This window comes from Nomascus leucogenys, chromosome 9 (assembly GCF_006542625.1).
Source record: "Nomascus leucogenys isolate Asia chromosome 9, Asia_NLE_v1, whole genome shotgun sequence".
Lineage (NCBI taxonomy): Eukaryota > Metazoa > Chordata > Mammalia > Primates > Hylobatidae > Nomascus > Nomascus leucogenys.
In genome coordinates, this window is record NC_044389.1 from 96812114 (window position 1) to 96827071 (window position 14958).

The following is a 14958-nucleotide window of genomic DNA, read 5'->3' on the forward strand; positions in this document are numbered from 1 at the left end:
GTGATTCTCTTGCCTCAGCCTCCCAAGTAGTTGGGACTACAGGTACATGCCACCACACCCAGCTAATAATTTTTGTATTTTTAGTAGAGACAGGGTTTTGCTGTGTTGGCCATACTGGTCTTGAACTGTTGACCTCAGGTGATCTGCCTGCCTCAGCTTCCCGAAATGCTGGGATTACAGGTGTGAGCCATCATACCCGGCCAGGTTTTCCCATATTCACTTTGTTTACAGTGTTCTATCTTGATATGGTTTGAATTTGTGTCTCTGGCCAGACTCATGTCGAATTGTAAGCCCCAGTGTGGGAGGTGGGGCCTGGTAGGAGGTGATTGGATCATAGGGGTAGATTTTCCCCTTTGGTGCTGTTCTCATGATAAGACTTCTCATAAGATCTGGTTGTCTAAACATGTGTGGCACCTCTCGCCTCTCTCTCGCGCCAGTGCCAGCCATGTATGATATGCCTGTTTTCCCTTCATCTTCCTCGATGACTATAAGTTTCCTGAGGCCTCCCCTAGAAGCCAGATGCCAACACCATGATTCCTGTACAGCTTGCAGAACTGTGAGCCAACTAAACCTCTTTCCTTGATAAATTACTCAGTCTCAGATATTTCTTTATAACAGTGTAACAATGCAGGAATGTACTGATACATATCTCTTCCATTCTGATTTTCTTTGAAAGTCCTCAAACACTGAGGCTTTTTTTTTTTTAAACCAACTTGAAGTTCCAAGGGAATATCCCTTAAAGAATCATTGAACTTTTATCCATGAAACCATTTGTTGATCAAATGTATCCTGTTTTAAGTTGACAACTTCATTTTTGACTTAATCTCAGAATGATAAAGAGCCACATGCAACTCTTCCCTCTTACCATTCAGAGCTCTTGCCCTTGTTCACACTCCAAAATTTACTTTTGGTCTGGAAGCCTACCAGTTTGTTTTTCCCCTAGACAGGGTCTTTATGTTGCCCAGGCTGGAACTAAGTGGTGCAATCATGGCTCACTGTAGCCTCAACCTCCTAGGCTCAAATAATCCTCCAGTCTCAGCCTCCTGAGTAGCTGGGACTACAGGCTCATGCCACCATGCCCAGCTAATTTTTTTTTTTTACTTTTTGGAGAGATGAGGTCTCACTTTGATGCCCAGGCTGTTCTTGAACTCCTGGCCTCAAGTGATCCTCCCGCCTTGGCCTTCCAAAGGGCTGAGGTTATAGGTGTGAGCCACCGCACCCGGCCCTACCAAATTTTTATGGTTTTCCAGCATCATGGCCCTGGGGCATGGTTCACCTCATTCCTAGTTCACTCCTACATGGTCCATCATAAATACTGATGAATAGAACTGATTCTTGGATATGAATGTTTGAGGCCAGTGGGCCATTTACTCTTTCTTCTTATTTTGCTTTCTCCTTAAGGTAAAGAAGAGTCCCAAGAAGCAGGAACAAACAGAAGCCAAGAAATCTTGGTGTTCCAGAGGCTTCACAGGAATACCAGGAACAGTGGGGATTGTGACAAAAGAGTGACACAGTGCTCTGGGACATGCTGGGACACAAGAGGTGCTCTGGCTCTTGAGGAAAGCAAAGCTATTCCAGATCCCAAGGCCAAATGTAACTGTGGTCTGCTCTAGTTAACAGGTTGTCCTTCAAGCTGTCCTTTTCCTGCCACCCTCCAACTCCACCCCCCCAGCAGGTTTATCGGAAAGGCTTGGTCATAGCTGTAGGGTAAGATGGGGAAGAAAAGCAGAAGGCACAGATATAGAAATAGCCCACAGCCCTAGGTAGGATCCTGTAGAAGGAGCTTCAGGAATGGCTGGTGCGGAATTGTATTGAAATCTACATTTAGATTTAGATTCATCCTGCTCTACAGAATCATGAGGATGCTACACTGGTTAGGAGACAATATGGTCCTCCATTTCACTTTCACTCAACCTCTATTAACATCCTAAGGACTTTATTGCCAGGCCAGTGTGAGAGCTGGAGTCTGCTTTTGCAGATTCTACCTGGATTCCTGGCCAACTTGCTTTGCGGCTATGGAGGGTCAGGCCCATGAGGTGACATCAGACTTTTCTACCAGTTTTTGCTTCTCCCTGTTCCAAGCCAAGAAAAAAAGGAATTGATCCCTTTTCCAGTTTCTGGTACTTTCAACATGGCATATGAGCACATGCTACACAGCATGAGGGCGACTGGTAAATCACCTATGCACTGTAGCCCCCTTTTTGGGATAAAGAATTAAATGTTTGTGGCATATTGGTTTGTGGACCCAAACAGATCCTCAGAATAATAAGTACCAATTTGTAGAAGAGTGGCATCTCTTTATCTAGACAATAATGTAGAAGTGCTTTAAAAACATCAAGGTTGGTCGGGTGCGGTGGCTCACATCTGTAATCAGAGGCAGGTGGATTGCTTGAGCCGAGGAGTTTCAGACCAGCCGGGGCAACATGGTGAAAGTCTGTCTCTACCAAAAATACAAACAAGAGCCAGCCGTGGTGGCGTGCACCTGTGGTCCCAGCTACTCACGAGGCTGAGGTGAGAGGATCGCTTGAGCCCCGGAGGTCAAGGGTGCAGTGAGCCATGATCACACCACTGCACTCCAGCCCGGGCAACAGAGAGAGACCCTGTCTCAAAAAACAGAAACTAAAACACCAAGGCCATTTCCTGTTCAACACTGCGTCTCCAGTATGTTTCCAATCAATATTTATCGAGAAGGGAATGTGTAAGTGGTAAGAGATGTTAAGAAATTTATATTCTCTTCTTCTAGGTCCTTCTTTACCTTGTACATGACAGGACTTACTGTAAAATGATGAAAGCTACCACTTTGGGAATGTCGGCCAAGGGACAAATATGTGCTGTATATTATACATAGATTGCTACATTTCATTTAACCCCAGCTACAATTGTTTTATTCCAAGGTGAAGAAACTGATTCTCAAAAAAGTTCTCCCAGCCATTCACTGTGGCACACACTTGTAGTCTCAGCTATTCAGGAGGCTGAGGCAACAGGATGGCTTGAGTTCAGGGGTTCGAATCTAGCCTGGGCAACATTGCAAGATCCTTTCTCTAAAAAAAAAAAAGAAAAAGTAAAATTTTAAGACAATATTTGTGAAAGATTTTTTTTTTTTTTTTTTTTGAGATGGAGTTGCACTCTTGTTGCCCAGGCTGGAGTGCAATGGTTAGGTCTCAACTCACTGCAACCACCGCCTCCCAGGTTCAAGTGATTCTCCTGCCTCAACCCACTGAGTAGCTGGGATTATAGGCGCCCACCACCATGTCCAGTTAATTTTTTGTATTTTTTGTTTCTTGAGACAGAGTCTCACTCTGTCACCCAGGCTGGAGTGCAGTGGCACTACTCACTGCAATCCCCGCCTCCCGGGTTCATGTCATTCTCCTGCCTCAGCCTCCCAAGTAGCTGGGACTACAGGCACCTGCCACCATGCCTGGCTAATTTTTTGTATTTTTAGTAGAGACGGGGTTTCACCGTGTTAGCCAGGATGGTCTTGATCTCCTGATATCGTGATCCGCCCGCCTTGGCCTCCCAAAGTGCTGGGATTATAAGCATGAGCCACTGTGCCCGGCCAATATTTTGTATTTTTAGTAGAGATGGGGTTTCACCATGTTGGCCAGGCTGGTCTCAAACTCCTGACCTCAGGTGATCTACTCACCTTGGCCTCCCAAAGTGCTAGGATTACAGGCATGAGCCACCGTACCGGCTGACGATTTTTTTTTTTAAATGTTCTCCCAGGCCATAAGCGTTAGAGGTGGTGTTAAAATCTCTCTCTCTCCAAAGCCTGTGTTCCTCCTATAGTACTAGAGTGCTTTTCAATCAAAGGGGTGTGTAGATGGCAATTCAACCACATTTACATGTTTATGTGAAATTTTGAAGACTTGAAAGTTATAATTTACAAAATGCTAAAAATTGGTTGGTATAAAGAAAGGCAAAAAAAGATTGGGCCCAGGTCTGCCTTGCAGTGTGATACTAAATGAACACCTTCACATGTTAGAACGACGGGTGACCCTCATAAAGGTAACCTATTCCTTTTAAGTGCAAAGATGCACTTAAAAAACTCGAGGTTCAGGAAATCAACCGCAATGTCAAATCCCGATTTTCTTTTTTTTTTTTTTTTTTTGTTTGAGATGGAGTCTCGCTCTGTCACCCAGGCTGGAGTGCAGTGGCACGACCTTGGCTTATTGCAAGCTCCGCCTCCCAGGTTCATGTCATTCTCCTGCCTCAGCCTCCCGAGTAGCTGGGACTACAGGTGCCTGCCACCATGCCTGGCTAATTTTGTGTATTTTTAGTAGAGACGGGGTTTCACCATGTTAGCCAGGAAGGTCTCGATCTCCTGACCTTGTGATCCGCCCACCTCGGCCTCCCAAAGTGCTGGGATTACAGGCGTAAGCCACTGTGCCTCGGCCCAAATCATTATTTTAATTTATTTAGATCTTCCGATTCTCTCTTCACGTCTCTTTTTCACCATCTATAAAGCTGTATTTCATGAATGGCTGGGTGTGGTCGCTCACGCCTGTAGTTCCAGCACTTTGGGAGGCCAAGGTAAGCGGATCACCTGAGGTCAGGAGTTCAAGACCACCCAGTGCAACATGGTGAAAGCCTGTCTCTACTAAAAGTACAATTTGCATGGCTTTTTAATCCCTCCGTAAAACTAGGGTCGCTGCGGCCTGTCAGTGTTTCCTGTGCAGGGTCCTTGGTGTGGAATTTTATAAACTATGAAACCATCTATGTCTTCCTATCTCATTTTTTTTTTTTTTTTTGAGATGGGAGTCTCGCCCTGTTGCCCAGGCTGGAGTGCAGTGTGGCAGGATGTCAGCTCACTGCAACCTCCACCTCCTGGGATCAAGTGATTCCCCTGCTTCAGCCCCCAAGTAGCTGGGACTATAGGCGCCCGCCAACACACCCAGCAAATTTTTGTATTTTTAGCAGAGACAGGGTTTCACTATGTTGGCAAGGCTGGTCTCTAACTCCTGACCTCAGGTGATCCGCCCACCTCGGCCTCCCAAAGTGCTGGGATAACAGGCTTGAGCCACCGCGCCCCTCCACAAGTCAGCCATCTTGAGAAGGCTGCTGAAGAGACCAACCACCTGGTTTCACCACCTCCCTTCCCACCCTGACTCCAGCACTGTTACTGATACATGAGCTAGAAATAAATTATTTCAGCAAATAGGGTAACAGAGTCCTCGGTAAGGCTTCCTTCTAATGAAACGCAGCCCCCAGATTGTTTCTTTTCTAACAAAAAGCAGCCTGAAAAATCCAGCCGCAAGCATAGATAAACAAGCTAAAAGTTTGCTTAGGTAAATGCCGCAGCTGTGCCAAAAGATAAAGGCTACCTGGGGGCCAGGCATGTGCAACCTGGTGGCTCCACCTTCCCTTTTGTTTGTCAACCACATGTACAGTGAGGAACAGACAACATGGCGCTGGCCAGGTTGAGACCCCATCTGCATAAAAGATTAGGGTAGGCTGGCCAGCATCTTCATGCACCATACAAATGCTACACCTGGTCCGAACAATCTCTCGGGCCCTATGTAAAGCAGACACCACCTCCTCAAGCTCAACTATGAAACCCCATGCGTTTCACCATGAAACCAGATGACGCACTCGGGAGCCCCTCAGTTGCAGGAGAGAGCTATTCTCTTTTCTCTTTCTTTCACCTATTAAACCTCCGCTCTTAGACTCATTTCTTCTATGTCCACATCCTCGATTTCCCTGCTGTGAGACAATGAACCTCAGATATTTACCCCAGATAACAATGCTTCATTACTATCTGGCCTACAGACCCAAAAGGACGGCCCAGAAACATCTGTTCAAGCTCCCCAAACTTCCCACCTTCTCGATGCTTCTGACTCATGCCCTCTATCCCCTGGCCTTGAAGTCCTTCATCTCACTGCCATATGCTCTTTTCTGCCTAGAGACAGATGCCTGGACCCTGTCATTAACAGATGGGTATACACGAGCACCAATCTGGCAGGGCTGGAAGGATATTAGTGGACAGCTTTTTGGCCACGGGACTTGCTTTTTCTCACATCCAAAGGAAACTCCATTTGCTCCACAGAGGCCTGGTGTGTGGAGTCCCACAGGCTCCTGTCAGGGATGTGGTTAACGTTTACAGCAGGAACAACTTTTATTTTCTTATAGCCTTCTGGAATCACTAGGCCTAAGGCTGCTAAGCACCAATTATTATAAGAGGAGATAATTAACTTAAAAGTATCTTTGGTTATGAAATAGAATAAACACATTATAATTTCATGGCACTATAGTTCTAGCTTTCTTCCTAAACAATGACTAATGAGTTAACAGTGGAGCTAATAATTTGAATGCTATAACACAATGCATACCTTAAGTTTAATAAAAATGTGCCAGTGGTAGAATGAATACCTACTATTAAAAAGTGAAATGAAATTCACTCAAGGATAGAAATAAACTTCTGACCATGATTAATATAGTTACTTAGATTTTTATGCATTGATTTCTTCATTTCCTAATACAAAGGTGAATTTTACTATGCTAAATAGCAAAGTATGGTTTTCAATTTTCATCCTGAAACTGTCAATCACTAACAACATAAAAGGAAAATTCATAGTTTGTTTTAATGTCTATAATGGATTTGTCTTATATATTAACTACTCTCAATTTGCTCTTTTTAGGGAAATGAAAAAAAAAATGACCCAGATCCCTATTATAAGAGACTACGGACGCCAGGCACGGTGGCTCACATCTGTAATCCCAGCACTCTGGGAGGCCGAGGCGGGCAGATCACTTGAGGTCAGGAGTTCGAGACCAGCCTGGCCAACATGGTGAAGAAAAGACAGGTCAAGAAGATCTAATCCGATTTTATCCATTTACTTGTTGTGTACAATAACTTCTTAGAAAACTTGTTCTACTCTTTTATTATATTAAATGCCTCAGGTGGGAGTACAGCTATCAAGTCTTATATAGGAAGCACCCAGGAACTGAAGAGGTACTGACTATACTTATAGGAACCAGGTCATAGCCATCTGCTTTATTTAGCACTTACTGATATCTTACTTTCCAGTTACCCTTGTCTGATTATAACTTCTCAGTATCATCTTGCTAACTTTCAATGATAATAAAAAATCCCTCCTTTATAGAAGGAAACTTTTCAACTTTATTTTTTGTATGTGGGCAAAAATTCCTACAATATATTTTGAAACAAATATATATATATTTAAACAGCGTCTCACTCTGTCACCCAGACCGGAGTGCAATGATGTGATCTTGCCTCACTGCAACCTCTGCATTCCATGCTCCAATGATCCTCCCAAGTAGCTGGGATTACAGATATGCGCTATGATGTCTGACTACTTTTTGTATGTTTTGTAGAGACAGGGTTTCACTACGTTATCCAGGCTGGTCTCCAACTCCTGGACTCAAGCAATCTGCCCTCCTCAGCCTCCCAAAGTGCTCAGATTACAGGTGTGAGACATCATGCCCAGCCAGGATTTTGTTTTATATGATCAACATGTATATATGTAAGTGCAAGTGTACATACATATTTATTAAATTTGAAATGATTAAGAATTAAGCAAAGGGGTAAATACGACAAACATTGTACTTTGCACCTGTTTAAAATCCAGCACTGCGCGGTTGAAAGGACAGAGTGGCACAAGAGACAGTGCTTCAACCTTTATGTCTCCTGAGACCCCAGTGAGGGAGCTTGTGTCTACACCAGGCCGAAGAACTTTAGTTACAGCGATTGAGAAGTTTGGATTCTCAGGTGTCTAGGTTCGTACTCATTTGCTCACTCTCTTCTTCCCCTGGTTGGCTGCATCTTTTGTGTAGCTGCTGCCTATAACTCCTGAGTGATAACTTGGTATTTTTATTCCTTCTCTTTGCTTATCAGTTACACTTCACTCACTTAGCTCTCCCATTTCTTAGCTGGTTTTCTCTAATACTGTATCTATTTTTTTTTTCTTTTTTTTTTTTGAGACAGAATTTGGCTCTGTCACCCAGGCTGGAGTACAGTGGCGTGATCTCAGGTCACTGCAACCTCTACCTCCCGGGTTCAAGTGATTCTCCTGCCTCACCCTCCCAAGTAGCTGGGATTATAGCTGCCCGCCGCCATGCCCGGCTAATTTTTGCATTTTTAGTAGAGATGGGGTTTCATCACGTTGGCCAGGCTGGTTTTGAACTCCTGACCTCAAGTGATCTGCCCGCCTTGGCCTTCCAAAGTGCTGGGATTGCAAGTGTGAGCCACTATGCCTGGCCTTGTTTTTCTTAAAGTACAAAAGTTTCAAAAACAAAATAAAAAGCAGCCTGATGTAAGGCTATCTTGCTAGACACCAGTGACATCATTTTTTGAAGAGTCTCGGCCCACGAAATGTGGCCCAGCAAATATTCACAGTACCCTGAACACTGAGTTGTTTTCACTTTTGTCACCGCGGTTCCACTCAGTAATTGTATTCTGTGGCAAGGACAGTAATGAAAGAGTTAACAGACTCCAACAGTCGTATCCCTTTTAAACTGATGCTGGCATTTAAATTGTTATAAAATGTCTATTCTGTACTTATTTAGAAAATTATACACTACAAAGAATTTCCAAAGAAGCATTCTAAACAAACACCAGGAAAGCCTTTACAAAGTACATGCTGACAAGCAAGGGGAGACACATTATGTTTTATGTTAATTCAGTAAGCTTCACTTTCTTCTCCACTGCAACAGCTGCAGTTTTAGCTAAGTTCAGAGAGGTCTAGCGACCAGAAGTTATATAAATTTCAGCATTTTTATTTCATTATTTATTTTACACTCATGTTTTGGTTTTCTTTTTTCTTTTTTCTTTTTTTTTCTTTTTTCTTTTTTTTTTTTTGAGACAGAGTTTCGCTCTTATTGCCCAGGCTGGAGTGCAGTGGAGTGATCTTGGCTCACTGCAACATCCACCTCCTGGGTTCAAGTGATTCTCCTGTCTCAGCCCCCCGAGTAGCTGGGATTATAGGAACCCGCCACCACGCCCAGCTAATTTTTGTATTTTTAGTAGAAACGGGGTTTCACCGTGTTGGCCAGGCTGGTCTCTAACTCCTGACCTCAGGTGATCCACCGGCCTCAGCCTCCCAAAGTGCTGCGATTACACGCATGAGCCACTGTGCCTAGCCTGTTTTGTTTTTTTTTTTTTAAACCAAAATGATTGAGCAGAGCAGCTCCATGACCCAAACCAAATGTTTTGGCAGGGATTAGATTAGTGCAGAGAGTTGTAGGTGGTGAGTTCTGAACATGAAACCCCGTGTGATCGCGCACTCTCTAGAAACTCTTAAAACATTTGCTGCTGCCCTTACTTCAGTGTTGAGATCAGACTTTCTGAAGGAAAGCTTTGTGACCAATTGTTGCCCTGTTTGAAGGGGCAGAAACAAGGTCCAAAGAGCAGACACGGGAGGAAGGCACAGATGAGCTGAATATATGAAAACTTTTCTAAAATGACAGATGCTCCACTATGACTGGGGTGCATTTTTAGAGGCAAAGTTATCATTGGAACATCTACAAATAAACTCAGAGAATAACTTGTAGTAACTCCAAAGGTCTTTAATAAAGATACCCCAGGCCCGGCGTGGTGGCTCATGCCTGCAATCCCAGCACTTTGGGAGGGCGAGGTGGGTGGATCGCCTGAGGTAAGGAGTTCGAGACCAGCCTGCCCAACGTGGTGAAACCCTGTGTCTACTAAAAATACAAAAAATTAGCTGGGCATGGTGGCGGGCACCAGTAATCCCAGCTACTCGGGACGTTGAGGCAGGAGAATCGCTTGAACCCAGGAGGTGGAGGTTGCAGTGAGCCGTGATCGTGCCACTACACTCCAGCCTAGGCAACAGAGCGAGACTGCATCTCAAACAAACAAACAAACAGACAAAAAACAAAACACTCGAATATCTGCTCAAGGCATCTTCAGTCTAGCCAGGAGATATTCTAACTTCCGTAGGTCCTTCTGTCAGTTGACATTTCAGAAGCAGTGGTTGGCTCTTGGGTACAAATCTAAACTTCCCTGAGGTATACCTGTGGCAGTATACAGATTTGAGTCAGCTTGATAAACAGACCTGTTTTTTTCACACATTATTAGACTGTAATAATTAATAACTGCCTTATTTGCAACTGTATTGTGTTTACTATGTAGAAGTCCTGGTGCTTAAATATATCTCAGTTAGTTGCTGCAAAAACCGATAAGAGACAAGGTGTGGTGGCTCATGCCTGTAATCCCAATGTTTTGGGAAGCCGAGATGGATTGCTTGAGGCCATGAGTTCGAGACCAGCCTGGGCAACATGGCAAAACCTCCTCTCTACTAAAAAACCCCCCAAAATTAGTAGGATGTGGTGGCAGGTGCCTGTAATCCCAGCTACTCAGGAGGCTAAGGCCAGAGAATTGCTTGAACCCAGGAGGCAGAGGTTGCAGTAAGCCGAGATCATGCCATTGCACTCCAGCCCTCCAGCCTGGGCGACACAACAAAACTCTGTCTCAGAAAAAAAAAATTGTGACCAGCTTATTTCATTTATTGCCTTTTCATGTCAGTTGTAATGGCTGTCCATATCTGTAGCCACTCAAGAGATGATATAGCTTATTTAATCAATAAGACAAGTTCTCAGCTCTCCAGACAGCAGATACTGAGGCACTGAGCTTACATAAGAGTACAACCTCAGGGAAAAGAAGTGAGGGGCCAGAGAAGGAATCAGGGAAGGAGAGGAAGAGACCATCTGAGGGGCTGTAATAGACTTGGCTGCTACTAGGTGTGATTGATTGATGGCTCAATCCTTCTGGACTATCTTCTGAGAAGCCATAAGCCACATCTCAAGACACTCTGTTAAAGGAATGACGGGTCGGGTACGGTGGCTCACATCTGTAATCCCAGCACTTTGGGATGCTGAGGCAGGCATATCACTTGAGGTCAGGAGTTTGAGACCAGCCTGGCCAACATGGTAAAACCCCATCTCTACTAAAAATACAAAAACTAGCCGGGCGTGGTGGTGCACACCTGTAGTCCCAGCTACTTGGGAGGCTAAGGCGAAAGAATCACTTGAAGCTAGGAGGCGGAGCTTGCAGTGAGCCGAGATCATGCCACTGCATTCCAGCCTGGGAGACAGAGCAAGACTCTGTCTCAAAAAAAAAATATACCTCATATACTGTATTAGTCTGTTCTCACACTGCTATAAAGAACCACCTGAGACTGGGTAATTTATGAAGAAAAGAGGTTTAACTGATTCAGTTTCTCAGGCTTAACAGGAGGCTTCAGGAAATTTATAATCATGACCAAAGGGGAAGCAAGCATGTCTTATCACAGCAGAGCAAGAGAGAGTGAGAGCGAGAGAGAGACACATACTTTGAAACCATCAGATCTCATGAGAACCTCACTATCATGAGAACAGAAAAGTGGAAATCCACCCCCATGATCCAGTCACCTCCCACCAGGCCCCTCTCCTGATATGTGGGGATTACAATTTACAATTCAATGTGAGATTTGGGTGGGGACACACAGCCAAACCGTATCAGGTACTATCTCCGCAGACAATCTCAACAATTTGTCAACATTTGTAAAGAGAAAGTTAGTCCCTATTAGAGATCCCAGAAGTTTTCTTAAGTTTTTTTATGGTTCTCGAAAGTCATCTAACTAGAATTTTTATTAAGAACTCCAGGTATACCTACAGTAATTTCTCAGCACAGATCTCTTAAGAGATAGGATCACAGATTCTGTGGCTCTGTGCATTTATCTTGGCAGAAAAGAATTCAGGGAATGGGTGTCAGGAAGGACAGACATATAAAAAGATATATACATATACACACAGATTATATATATTATGTAACACAGATATATGTATACAGATAACAATATGTACACACACAGATATGTATATATATAAATGATCCATATTACATAAAATATATATGTATTTTGATGAAAGAGTCAAACTCTGTCAAAATTTGAAGAGATTTCTTTTTTTTTTTTATTTATTAGATACCGGGTCTCACTCTACCACCCAGACTGGAGTGCAGTGGTAGGATCATAGCTCACTGCAACCTTGAACTACTGGGCTTAGAGCGATCCTCCCGACTCAGCCTCCTGAGTAGTTGGCCTGTTGAAATGAAGAAGCCGCCTCAAGGTCTCCCACATCCCTCCCACAGCAAAGGCTGTATCTGCCCAGGACCCAGAGGCACCAAAGAGACCAATCGTTTTTGCTTCCCCTCCCTGTTAAGACCAAGAATGCAACCAAACATGAACTGCCAAGAGACTATTTACAAATTTATATCTGTTCCTGGATCCATTCATTGCCCCTAGTAATCCCCTCAATGGAATTCTTCTTTTCCCTGCTCCCATAACTTGTTTGGCCAGGACACTGCATAAGCTTCTGAACTCTATCAGGGAATAAGTAATCTGAGATTCTCCCCGTGTGCACGTTAAATACATTTGTATGCCTTTTCTCCAATTAACCTGTCTTTAGTGAGTTGCTTTTTCTGCAAACTTTCACAGGGTGAAGGGGAAGTTTCCTTTGGCCTTTACACCAGCAGCTTCAGAAGTTTACTATGCATGCATTTCACACTCAGTATCAAGTGGTGACACCACCATTCTATATATTTTTCACCATATACACTTCAGATATCTTTAATAAGTTCTGAAGAATGTCACAATTGGAGACAATTCTCAAGGGAAAATGAAAATCACAAAACGTATAAGAATTGTGAGCTGTGGTCAAATGGAAGTCAGGGTTCTCCCCTGATGGTTTTCCAGAACGTTCTGTGGGAAATAGAAGAGGATGCAGTTTTAAAAGGAAAATAAAAACTCTGGCCAGGCGCGGTGGCTCATGCCTGTAATTCCAGCACCTTCGGAGGCCAAGGTGGGAGGATCACCTTAGGTCAGGAGTTTGAGACCATCCTGGGCAACATGGTGAAATCCCGTTTCTACTAAAAATATAAAAATTAGCCAGGCGTGGTGGCCGCTGCCTGTAATCCCAGCTACCGGCGAGGCTGAAGCAGGAGAATCACTTGAACCCAGGAGGTGCTTCCAGTGAGCCAAGATGGCGCCTTTGCACTCCAGCCTGGGCAACAAGAGTGAAACTCCATCTCAAACAAACAAACAAACAAACCTCGGAACCCCAATTCACTCTGCCAAAAGAAAAAAAAAATGGAGCTGAAAGCTGAGCATGCAAGAAGTTGCCTTCCCTTTTGTTCCTAAGCAGACAGCTACAACTAAAAGGTTAAATACTTCCTACTCTATGTGCACCTTATCTTTGTAAAGTGCCAATTTACTGAGAGCCAGAGGAATATATGATTGACTCTTCCCCCACCTGCCCCTTTTCTTCTGCAATATGTGATCACCACACCCTCCATCTTCCCCCTGCAGCCCACTCTTCCCCTTTAAATATTGAAGCCCTCAAATTCACCTTTGGAGAAAGGCCCAGACCACAGACTGTTTTTGTGATTCCATGTTCTTTTCTCCTGGGCATATCCTTAATCTTGGCAAAGTGAGCTTCTAAATTGATTGAGACCTGTCACAGAGACTTCTGGATTTACACAGTCATGGCATTACTAAAAAGGCCTCGGATGAGTCCAGCTATCAGAGACATTCTAACAACAGCGACTCCACCTTGAATAGGGGCTGGATAAAATAAGGCTGAGACCTACTGGGCTGCATTCCCAGGAGGTTAGACATTCTTCTTCACGGAAGGTCAGCACAAGACACAGGTCTCAAAGACCTTGTGATAAAACAAGATGCAGTAAAGAAGCTGCCCAAATCCCACCAAAATCAAGATGGTGATGAAAGTGATCTCTGGTCGTCTTCCCTGTTTATTATTATTATTTATTATGAGGCAGGAGAATAGGGTCTGGAGGCAGGGAATCTAAGGCTGATTCATGCTGACTTCCTAAAACTAAATCAAAAGGAAAACCCCAACTTTCCACGCTCAAATAACAAAAGGACCAAAGGCAATACCCTCCCCCTCCTTTTTCTGTGTGGCAGATGAGAATTTTTTTTTCTTTTTTTTTTTTTTTTTGAGATGGAATCTCACTCTGTCACCCAGACTGGAGTGCAGTGGCACAATCTTGGCTCACTGCTACCTCTGCCTCCCAGGTTCAAGTGATTCTCCTGTCTCAGCCTCCTAAGAAGCTGGGATTACAGGTGTGTGCCACTACACATGGCTAGTTTTTTAAATAAATATTTTTGGTAGAGACAGAGTTTCACCATGTTGGCCAGGCTGGTCTTGAACTCCTGACCTCAAGTGATTGGCCTGCCTTGGCCTCCCTAAGTGCTGAGATTACAGGCATAAGCCACCATGCTGGGCCACTGAAATTGAAAGTGCCTCTGTTTAGAATCCTCCTGCAACCAATCAGGCTGGTCTGGTGCCAAGTTTTCATTTGCAAAGGAGTGTAACTTTGTAACTTCACTTCAGCATCTGATTGGTCACTTTCTGCAACCAATCAGATATTTGCATAGGGTGTAACTTTGTAACTTCACTTCAGCCTCTGATTAGTCTCCTCCCACAACCAATCAGATTGATCGAGAGTAGCTACTTCATTTACATAGGGTGTGTACCAAGCAAACACAGGAAACCTCTAGAGGGTACATAAACCCCAGAAAATTCTGTAACCGGGCTCTTGAGCTGCTTGCTTTGGCTGCTCTCACCCTGTAGAGTGTGTACTTTGTTTTCAATAAATCTCTGCTTTTTTGCTTCATTCTTTCCTTGCTTTGTGGGTTTTGTCCAATTCTTTGTTCAAGACGCCAAGAACCTGGACACCCTCCACTGTAACAATAATACACTAATTACAATGCATTAACATGGTAAAAGACACTCCTACCAGTGCCAGGACAGTTTATAGATGCCATGGCAATGTCAGGAAGTTACCCTATATAGTCTAAAAGGGGGAGGAACCCTCAGTTTCAGGAACTGCTCACACCTTTCCTGGAAAACTCATGAATAATCCACCGCTTGTTTAGTGTATAATCAAGAAATAACTATAAGTACATTCAGTCAAGCAGCCTGTGC

At 44.0% G+C, this 14958-nt stretch overlaps 1 protein-coding gene across 2 annotated transcripts in view; it reads right to left on the reverse strand.

Moving 5' to 3' along the window:
* Nucleotides 1–14958, reverse strand: part of CACNB2 (calcium voltage-gated channel auxiliary subunit beta 2) — a 140230-nt gene that overhangs the window by 49499 nt on the left and 75773 nt on the right. The gene's annotated exons all lie outside the window — the stretch shown is intronic.